This window comes from Acinonyx jubatus, chromosome B2 (assembly GCF_027475565.1).
Source record: "Acinonyx jubatus isolate Ajub_Pintada_27869175 chromosome B2, VMU_Ajub_asm_v1.0, whole genome shotgun sequence".
Classification (NCBI taxonomy): domain Eukaryota; kingdom Metazoa; phylum Chordata; class Mammalia; order Carnivora; family Felidae; genus Acinonyx; species Acinonyx jubatus.
This window is the reverse complement of record NC_069385.1, coordinates 711,652-721,876: the sequence shown is the minus strand read 5'-3', so window position 1 is coordinate 721,876 and position 10,225 is coordinate 711,652. Positions and strand designations below refer to the sequence as shown.

Below are 10,225 nucleotides of genomic sequence, written 5' to 3'. Positions count from 1 at the left end.
TCCCCCAAGGCTCACCCCGGGGCCCCAACGCTGCCTCCGCCCCCTCCCTCAGGGGTCTCCGCCTCCCCCTCCCCTTCTCCCCACCCCACCCCGGCCACCCCAAGGGACCCGCCGCGGCCTCCGCCCCCTCCCCACAGGGGTCCCCGCCGCCCTTCCCCCCTCCTCGCCCGAAGGACCCTCCGGGGCCCCTCCCCTCCCCTCCCCCCAAGGGATCCTCCGCGGCCTCCGCACCCTTCCCCGCGCGGGGCTCCCCGTCCTCCTACTCCTCTCTCCCGAGGGACCTTCTCTCCAGGGGGGCCGCCCCTCCCCCTCAATCCCGAGCGCCCCGCCCCCTTCCCCCCGGGCTCCCCTCGTCCCGGCACCGCCCGGGTGGGCTGTGTCTCGGGGGGCTGTGGGAGCCCTCGCCCATTTCCTGGCTCTGCGTCCTCCGCCACCGCCCCTGCCCGCCTCTGCCTTTGTTCTCTGCCGGCGGCCTCGCGCTCTCCGCGGCTCCTGAGCCACCTGCCCTGGAGCGCGTGCGTTCCAATGACACCCTGGGCGGCTCTCCTTTGAAAAGTTTACGCGCAGCCACCGGAGGGCCTGTCGAAATCCTACAGTGTAAGAGTGCCTGAAATTCAACTTGCGTGCGTGTAATTTTGGGTTGGAATGTGCTCTGTGCAGCAGCCTGCAGCTGAGACCCTAGGCAGGCAGGCAGACAGGCAGGTGGGCCGGGCACGCACGGAAAGCTGTGCCTGGAAGGCTGCCTTGGGGGCTCCCTAAGGCTGGTCAGCTGCCCCCAAAAGGCTGTGGACCCTCCCGACCTTTCCCAGCCCAGCCTTGCTCGCTGCACATGGCCGATCACGTCCCCCTGTCTCCTGTGTACAGTGAGGAGAAGGCCTGGGTCTTCAGCGTTTTTGCAAAGGGCATGCAGGGTAAAGTGGGAGGCCCGTCCGCAGAAGGCACCGACATGATGGGAACTGAATTTATTATTAATTCTAGTTGTTAGACTTCACCTCGTCACCTCGAGGATTTCTCACACACACGTTTGGAACTGAACCTTAAAAGAACATGGCAGGCAGCTGTGACCACAAGAGTTCCGGAAATTTGTGAAAAGTTGACCTCTTAGCAGACGGTATTAGCTGAGAGTGTGGATGATTTTTCAAGGTAACAGACAAAGGTTCTAGGATTTAGAGTACCATGTGGCTTCCCTTTCATTCATTATGTTTGCAAAAGTTTGCACTCCTTCTAGCCCATGGCTCCTCCAGCCCACCCACTCCTGATTTCCATTCCCATCAGAAAAGACATGGCACCAATAGCTGAAGATTCACAAATGGCTCCTAAGCTAAACCTTGCTTTTACTCACAACCTCAGTCAGACGAGCTCCCTATTTCCCTACCCCCTGAAGGAAACAGCCTGCCTGAGTCCACTGGGAAAGACAATCAACTTCTCCCAAATTCTCTTAACTGATCAAGGCCCTCACTCAGATTCTCCTGATAGAATTCAACAATAAATATATATAGCCACATATATACATATATATATTCAGAATATAACTGAATGTATATATCTATACATTCAGTTATTCAGGTCTACTCTTTTCCCTTGGGTATTCTGTCTCTAGATCAGACACAAATTTAAAACTCTTCATTCCAAGCCAAAAAATACTGATTCAGGGGCGCCTGGGTGGCTCAGCCAGTTAAGCATCCAACTTCAGCTCAGGTCATGATCTCGCAGTCCATGAGTTCCGGCCCTGTGCTGACAGCTCCGAAGGGGCCTGGAGCCTGCTTCAGATTCTGTGCCTCCCTCTCTCTCTGCCCCTCCCCCACTCATGCTTGGTCTCTCTCATTCTCAAAAATGAATAAATGTTAAAAAAAATTTTTTTTAAATACGGATTCAGCCTTTCAGCATGAAAGGTAAGGCAGAGTATTAAGGTGCACTCCGTGGATTACAGTCCCTGTCCGTGGGCAGTTTCAATGCCAAATATTATACAAATATATAAATATTATTAAAGGCAGTTTAGGCAGCAGATAATTTACTTGCAAGTACAAAAGTTAAGATTTTAAGGTTGACACAGAATTTGAAAAGTATCTTAAGAGACTGGTAGGGCAATTACAGGGAAATACACAATTGGAAATGGAAACAGGGTTTCAAGCCTGAAAAAGACTGAGGGGGGGGGGGGGGAATAGGAAGCATATTTAGGAACATCAACCATTCCAATGTGGCTTGAGAATGGGGTATGTAAAGGCAAATTCCAGGAGTGAAATACACAGGGCGCCAGTATGATGCCATGGTAAAAACAAAGATTAGGAGTTAGGATTAGGATTTTGGTTTGTTTTTTTTTTTTTCCAATATATGAAATTTATTGTCAAATTGGTTTCCATACAATACCCAGTGCTCATCCCAAAAGGTGCCCTCCTCCATACCCATCACCCACCCTCCCCTCCCTCCCACCCCCCATCAACCCTCAGTTCTCAGTTTTTTTTTTAATTTTTTTTAAATGTTTATTTATTTTTGAGACAGAGAGAGACAGAGCTTGAACGGGGGAGGGGCAGAGAGAGAGGGAGACACAGAATCTGAAACGGGAATCTGAGCTGTCAGCACAGAGCCCGACGCGGGGCTTGAAATCACACGCCATGAGATCATGACCTGAGCTGAAGTCGGACGCTTAACCGACTGAGCCACCCAGGCGCCCCAGTTCTCAGTTTTTAAGAGTCTCTTACGCTTTGGCTCTCTCCCACTCTAACCTCCCTTTTTTTTTTCCTTCCCCTCCCCCATGGGTTTCTGTTAAGTTTCTCAGGATCCACGTAAGAGTGAAAACATATGGTATCTGTCTTTCTCTGTATGGCTTATTTCACTTAGCATAACACTCTCCGGTTGCATCCATGTTGCTACAAAGGGCCATATTTTATTCTTTCTCATTGCCACGTAGTATTCCATTGTGTATATAAACCACAATTTCTTTATGCATTCGTCAGTTGATGGACATTTAGGCTCTTTCCACAATTTGGCTATTGTTGAGAGTGCCACTATAGACATTGGGGTACAAGTGAGGATTTTGGTTTCAATACCAACTGTGTCACTTAATGGCCACATGGCCATTAATAATGGGTAAATTTTTAGTCTCTCTGACCCTCCGTTTCCTCATTTGTAGGATTAAAACAATAATGTCCACTCAATTATTTCACAAATATTTTACAGAAAGCAACTATGAACTAAGAATTACGTTAGGTGATAGAAATATAAAGAATTATTCATTTGCTCACCAAATACTATCTTAATATGTACTAGGCTAAAAAAAAGGCAGAAAAGGTGCAGAGGGGCGCCTGGGTGGCTCAGTGGGTTAAGCCCTTGACTCTTGATTTCAGCTCAGGTCACGATCTCCGATCTCCGGGTCGTGGGACCCAGCCCCTGGGACTCTCTCCCTCTCTCTGCCCCTCCCCCACTTGCTCCACACACACACACACACACACACACACACACACACACACTCTCTCTCTCTCTCTCTCTCTCTCTCTCTCTCTCAAAATAAATAAACATTAACAAAAAAAAAGGAGCAGGAGGGGCGCCTGGGTGGCTCAGTTGGTTGAGCGTCCGACTTCGGCTCAGGTCATGATCTCACAGTTCGTGGGTTTGAGCCCCGCATCAGGCTCTGTGCTGACCGCTTGCTCAGAGCCTGAAGCCTGCTTCAGATTCTGTGTCTCCTACTCTCTCCGCCCCTCCCCCGTTCATGCTTTGTCTCACTGTTTCTCAAAAATAAATGTAAAAAAAAAAAAAATTAAAAAAAAAAAAGGAGCAGGAAACTAAGTGACAGGTATTATAAATTGAGAGGATAGCGTGTTTCGAAAAGAAGGACTGGTCAACTATGTCAAATGAGAGGTTGTATAAGATGAGAGAAAAATGTCCAGTGCGTTTAGCAATCTGGGGGGAGTTAGCACACTTAATTATTTTGAGGTGTCTCAAAGGAGCGGCAGCTTCAGAAACTAGTGGGAAGCCCCTTGAGGAGGGAGCAGGTGACTAGTATGAGAAGTTGGGCTATAACAAGTACTGGAGAAAGGAGGCAGCTGGGGAGCTGGGGTATTGTCTTCAAGGTGGGACCTGAGCAAGTTTGCACACTGAGGAGGAGGAGCAGAGGAGGAGTCGCGGGGCCAGAGAGCAAGGGAAGGAGGGAGGCTGGGAGGCAGCTCTGGGAAGGCCAGAAGCCAGTACAGGTGCGGGTAAGCCCCTGACAGCACTACGCTCAATGCATACATTGTGACGACTTAGAAAACGGAATGTGGCTGCAGACGCACATGGTTTCTGAGACTGAGTGGTAAAGAACCTCTGATACTTTTCCTTTCCCGAATGAAATACGAGGTGAAGCCGTCACCTGAGAGTGAGGAGAGGAGAGGAATATAGGAAGTAGGGGGAAAGGTGCGGAGAGCAAGGAGGCCAAGTTCCTAGGAGGCCAAGTGATTCGCCTCCCGGAATTTTGTGGTGGAGAACTCAGGAGTGAAACCAGTCGGTCTGGTTTTTCCATGTTCTCTGGCAAATGTGGCTGCTTGAATTCAGGCTAGTCCAAAGTGGATATGCTTTTCGTTCACAAGGGTTTTACCAGATGAGTAAGAGGGGCAAAGGAACTTGTGTTTGTGAGCGAGTGATTGTAACGATGGGCTAGTAAACGGTGTACAGATTTCAGTAAGGGTCTATAGGTGCTGAGCTCTAAGGACAGGAAATGACTGCGAGAATAGCCAGCTAGAACGTGAGGTTTCAGAGGTCATACTTATATTGATTGGTGAGGTTTGGAGGGATGGCGGGGGTTCAGAGCCAATGACCAAGAAAGAACTCTTGAGATGTTTTTGGTGCAACAGGGTGATGTTATTAAAGCACAGGGACAGGACTTGTGGGCCGAAAGAGCTGCGCGGGGGTCCTGAGGAGTGACTGGTTACACACCTTGGAGTTGGGGGAGGTAAATCAAAGGGAGGCCTCCAGAAGGACTTTCATATGCTAAAGAGGACTCCTGAGATACCAGAGGCCTAGCTGTCGTCCGGCTAAGGTTGTTTTTCCCTCTAGCAAAGCATTAACATTAAGACGTAGGTTGTTCCTGGAGGAACGTTTTACTCTGCCTGCCTCAAGAATTTGTCAATGGGCTGCAGGTTATGAGGAAATTTAATTTTGTCTACATTTCTTTCTGTCTTTGTTTTCCCACATCACTGATAATGACAAAGTCTACAGGATGAACCAAGGAGTAGGTGACCAAGGTGGGCGACAGGAAAAGGCCACTCGATGAGTGGGTCAAGGAATTAAGAAGCCAGAAAACAGACATCCTAGTTTTCATGAGAGCACAGGACCATAAAAATGAGCACAGAAACTGAAACCATGCAAAGTGATCATAATAATCAAAGAGAAAAATCACAATTGTCTGATGACTTAAAAAAACTTTTGGTGAAACATTTAAAACTCCCTTACTGCCACCTGTAAATGTATAGAGAATTTTATTAATTGTAAAACTAATATTTATTTAGTACCCTGTATTTTAAAATGAGAAACACTGGGAATTAGTCATTAATTTCTGTGTAAAGACTTTACCAAGACTGGTTTGAATGGTGCTTGCCTTCTCATAATATCACTTCCCTTTTCTGGGCCTTGATAAGTTTCCCTGCTCCTCCCAACGTTTTGTTTTGCATTTTCAATGTTGTATAGTATCTCTAAGTGTCTTTAATGTGAAGTCGTTTACCAATGTCACCTCCTTGAGATATCTGCATCCTTTGTCTGGACCACCTGCCCTACCTGACCCGTGGAATCTGGGTGCAGGCTTCCCAGCAGTGCCCTGGCCTGGGCCCGCAGCTTAACCATCGAGCTCAGCGCTAATCAAGTCTTGTGCACTTCCAAGATGATGAAACCGGACTTTACTGCGGTAAGAGCTTGTCTACCAGTCTCTCTGTGTAGTCACAGTTTTCTTTCAACATGGCAACTACCATCAACACTTGACCTGAATGCTGGCCAAACTGATTAGGATTTATTACTATCATTATCATTATCATTGTTGTTATTGGTCCTCCATCCAGAGTAGAAGAAAGTTTTTCTGTTCCTCGAGCAATTTAAACTAAAGGATGTGGTTCCAACGTTACCATGTTTCTTCACTCATCGGGCTTTCTCCCTGTGGTTCCTAAGGGACCTCGTGCGGGCTTAGATCTCATCGTAGCTCACTTTGCTCTTGTCAATTTCAAATTTTCTAATCACATCCAATTTTGTTTTCAACATCCTCATTTCTTATTTCTTTAACACTTTCAACTTTTTTGGTAAATTGTATAAAATGAAATTTTAACGTAAAACAGTTTTCCTTTGACAGCTCATTGTTGTAAAACATCATGTGGGTCTGTCACCGGGAGACAAGGAGGCAATGCGAGAACCTGCTTTGTTGCTGTGTTGTGACCTGAGCCGCTGGATAACTGAAGTGCGGTGACGAGTCACCGACAGGCTTTGCAGGGAGGTTGATGATGCAGGTCAGTCATTAACACAGCGACCTGTGGCCTGACAACTGGCTGTGAAGTTTGTAGCCGATGCAGTCACGCAGTTAACATAGCAACATAGCGTGGTAACTGAAATCTGACCCCCGTTATTGGGGGACCGGTGCTGTTTAACTAAACTGTGGCGATTAAAATTTGTGCATACTAGAACATGCCCCAGTGAGGACTGCCTTAGTGGACAGTTATCTGCGTGATATCGAAGTCACAAAGAACGGGCAGCAGGAGTCGAGTGGAGATGGGGATTGGGGTCCCTTGGCTCACGTCTCCAAGTAGCTAACGAGAAGGAGCAAGCCAGGGGCCGTGGGCAGTAGCGGTGCACACACGTGAAGAGTTGTGAACCCACACGGCACACTTTGCCAGGAGCTGGAGTGGTTCAAGGTCAGAGGGGCCGCTCGCGGTACCTCCCGGCAGCTTTCGCTGAGGGACTGGGGTGGGGAGTGTGAGTCAGACTGACGTCATCTTGGACGAGCCGCACCAGCCATGAGGACCGCTTTGCCACCTGTGGCCTTCTGGGACGCAGCCCCCCTCCCTGCCCGACCAGGCTCTTCCCCCTGTTCAACCACACCCTTTGGCACACTCTTGGACACACTCTCGGGCCCACCTGCCTGCTCGGGCCTGGGGCGGGGTTGGGGGTGGGGGGGACTAGGAGACACACAGATTCTCAACCATCTCCCCCTGGCTGGTCCCCCACGTCCACACAGCCCCCAGGGCTAGAAAAGCAGGTCTCAAGGAAGGTAGGGTCGTGGAGATCTCCTTGTCCCCTGCCCCCCAGAGACAGGCTTCCATCTGTACAGAACCACAAACCACTTCTTGTCAAGCCGGGCATGGCCTTTTCCTTTGGGTCTGATGGCTCCTTCAGTCTTGGAGGTTGCTTTGCATATATCTCCCTTCCACATCACAGGGCCTCTTCCGTGGGGACAAGCCAGGCCTTGTTAAGCAAAAGGAACTCAAAATACATCTGGAGGAGAGGATGCTGTTCTGTGAAGGCGCAAAGGGAGGTCGCTAGCCCGCCGTGAGAAGCTTGGAGAGGCAGGAAGTCAGATCAGTGAGGTGCAGATCTCTCTCGTGGCTGAAGCAAACATCCGCGTCACATCTCTTGCGACTCATCCTTAGGGCTCGCTAAGGACAGTGGGAAACTGGTTCAGAAGTTACGGTCCTGACTATGTGGCGGGACGGTCCAGCGGCCCCAGGGTGACTGCCCCCTTCTGCCGGCTCACGCAGAGGTGGCTAGAGGCCTCCATCCGGCTTGGGGAGGAGAGATGGGAAGAGGTCTTTGTGGTGGGAGGGAGGCTCTAACGGAAAAGACAGGAGGGCAAGAGACAGGAGGGCGTGTAAGGCAGCCTGATGACAGGGGAGGTCAAGTGGGGGCAGCAGTGAGGAGCACTCCGGGGTCAGAGAGATTTACAGGCACCCGGACTCCATTAAACCTCAGGAAACTGAGGGGACCTGGCCCAGGGGGTGACATCCAGATGGCGACATCACCAGTCTCGTGCGTGAGGCGAAGCGTGTGCTCCCGGGTCCGCCCTGGGGGACGCCGCTGCCTTCCCGGAGGCACACTCATTTCTCACAGGTCGCCCGTGCCATGGGGTCTGGTGAGGGCCCTGCTCCACACCCCGCACCTCACACGGTGCCGGGACACAGTGGACGCGGGGTGTGGTGGAACAGAACCTCTGACAAATGAGTGCGTGGGAAGAAAGGGGCGCTGGGATAGATGCGGGAGAAGTGGGGGCCCGGACGAGCCACGGCGCTGACTCTGAGTCACTTCAAAAAATTAGAGTCGGTGGAATTTAACAATTGAACACGTACGGGGGTTGGGAGAAGGGAAGAGAACGAGAAAAGCTGCAGGTGATTCTGAGATGTCAAACCAGATGGCGAAAGCAGGTAATGGTCTCCAGAGCTGTCAAGTGCTGGGCATAGGCTCTTGGTTATTTATTACCTCACTTAATTCACACACTGACCTTAGGAGGAAGGTATAATCCTCATTTTACAAACAGTGTGATGAGGCAGTATATTTTACAATGAATTTATCCTGCAAGTTCACCAGGAAGGTACATTGCATAACATGAGCGGTTACATAGGCTTCTTATTACTAACTTCTTCTGTGTCCAAGGTTCACAACTCAGAACTCCTGTCCTGAAGATTCTTTGGGTGACAACTATCATGTTTATGCTGCGTAGCATGGAACTCTTAGTCCTGGGTCATCATAAGTGAAAAGAAAACTCTCCTCTACCTTTCTATCTTCCAGCCTTTGGATTATTCAAACTAACTACTGGGTATTTTCACCATCCGTTAAGTTTGACACCGTTTTTCATGTTCTGATAATCACTCGTAAACTCGTATGATCACAGACATTATCGGTTGCCTGCTCCAAGCCCACCCCTGCTTCCTGCTGGACGAGCCCTGATTTATAGTTGTATCCACTCTTTTCATGTAGCTGGGTGCTTCAGCAAAGGGGGATACAGCCCCCGTCCCGAGGAGTGAATTTGACCCATCTGGTCATAGATAAGAACATGATTAAATTATACCCAGTTAAACAGGCGCCTGGGTGGCTCAGTCGGTTAAGCGTCCGACTTCAGCTCAGGTCACGATCTCACGAGTTCGAGCCCCGCGTCAAGCTCTGGGCTGATGGCTCAGAGCCTGGAGCCTGCTTCCGATTCTGTGTTTCCCTCTCTCCCTGCCCCTCCCGTTCATGCTGTGTCTCTCTCTGTCTGAAAAATAAATAAACGTTAAAAAAAATTAAAAAAAAATTATACCCAGTTAAACAAATGTACAGAAAAGTCTAGGGAGAGAGGAGAAAGACAGAAGAAACTGGATCCCTGATCCAGTGCCTGGAAAAGAAAATTTTCATCTTTTAGACAGAGAGAGAGAGAGAACCAGAGGAGGGGCAGAGGGGGAGAGAGGGAGAATCCCAAGCAGGCTCCACGCTCAGTGCAGAGCCCGACATGGGGCTCAGTCTCCTGACTGTGAGATCATGACCTGAGCCAAAATTGACAGTCAAGTGCTCAACCAACTGAGCCACCCTGGTGCCTCTCTCTCTCTCTCTCTTTTTTTTTTTTATTTTTTTTTTCAACGTTTATTTATTTTTGGGACAGAGAGAGACAGAGCATGAACGGGGGAGGGGCAGAGAGAGAGGGAGACACAGAATCGGAAACAGGCTCCAGGCTCCGAGCCATCAGCCCAGAGCCTGACGCGGAACTCGAACTCACGGACCGTGAGATCATGACCTGAGCCAAAATTAGGAGTCAAGTGCTCAACCAACTGAGCCACCCTGGTGCCTCTCTCTCTCTCTTTTTAAAATAAACAAATGGGTTAGGTGTTTCACTTCCCGCATCTAAAAAGCACTTAATTAACAGACTAACAAATAGAACACCCACACATTTTAAGCATTTTGATTGGCTAGGGATGTGCTAACTACGTTATTAGAAAGTGTATAATTACATTATAGAAAGTGTCTTTCTTTCAAACTTGGTAATTCCTTTCAAAAGAACACATACAACATATTAAAATACCATTCAAAAGTACATCTGCCTTTAGAAGTTTTCCAAAATCGATTTTAACATTTAATTGACGCTTTACTAAGTTGTGTCATAATTTCCTCTAGCGAATTCTGATTGTCTTAAATCTAACAAGAATGATAATTTCCCTATCTTAGAATCCACTCTAAGCACTTATATATTCATATCTATCTATCTCTATGTGTCACTCACTCATACTTTCCTACTTTGGGGGTAACAGAGCAT

General features: G+C 48.8%; 1 long non-coding RNA gene across 3 annotated transcripts; it reads left to right on the top strand.

Annotated features, from left to right (window-relative positions):
• The first annotated feature begins 160 nt into the window (after positions 1-160).
• On the top strand, positions 161-9,518 carry LOC113598572 (uncharacterized). 3 transcript variants are annotated; one of them, XR_003419173.2, is made up of 5 exons: positions 161-597; positions 979-1,143; positions 5,184-5,872; positions 6,308-9,030; positions 9,259-9,518. It is a non-coding gene; the product is annotated as an uncharacterized LOC113598572 (long non-coding RNA). The 3 variants fall into 3 exon arrangements; XR_008298195.1 differs by having other exon boundaries at positions 161-1,143; XR_003419172.2 differs by lacking the exons at positions 161-597; positions 979-1,143 and having other exon boundaries at positions 3,505-5,872.
• The last annotated feature ends 707 nt before the right edge of the window (positions 9,519-10,225 follow it).